This window comes from Rutilus rutilus (assembly GCF_951802725.1).
Source record: "Rutilus rutilus genome assembly, chromosome: 10".
Classification (NCBI taxonomy): Eukaryota; Metazoa; Chordata; class Actinopteri; order Cypriniformes; family Leuciscidae; genus Rutilus; species Rutilus rutilus.
Genome location: NC_140215.1, coordinates 16255484 through 16255900, shown reverse-complemented (window position 1 = coordinate 16255900; position 417 = coordinate 16255484).

Sequence of the window (417 nt, the reverse complement as noted above, 5' to 3'; positions counted from 1 at the left end):
TTGTCCCTCATGACATTAGGCATTAAAAATAAAAACCCAGATGGTGCTGAACAATAGTAAAGTCATTTTTGCAGTCTTTGTATACGGTGGAATTAAATGATCTTTTAAAGCTCCATAAGTGCCATCAATTTGTACAAACTTAATTGAGATGACATTTGTGGTGTATAAATGCTCATAGATTTTACTATCAATGTAATTAGTAGTTTATTTTTCAGTACTGAATGAAATCAATTTCTTCCAACAACTTCCCAAAATGTTGCATGATTTTGAAGTTGCAATTCACTGTGGGATTGACTTGACTTTGAGAGATGCATGCGATGCTTTGGCCAAAGCATTTTTAGGTGTCTTACCGAAATATCTGATGGTGATATTCATATCATTTCAATTTAAAAAAACATAATAGACCATTATATAGTA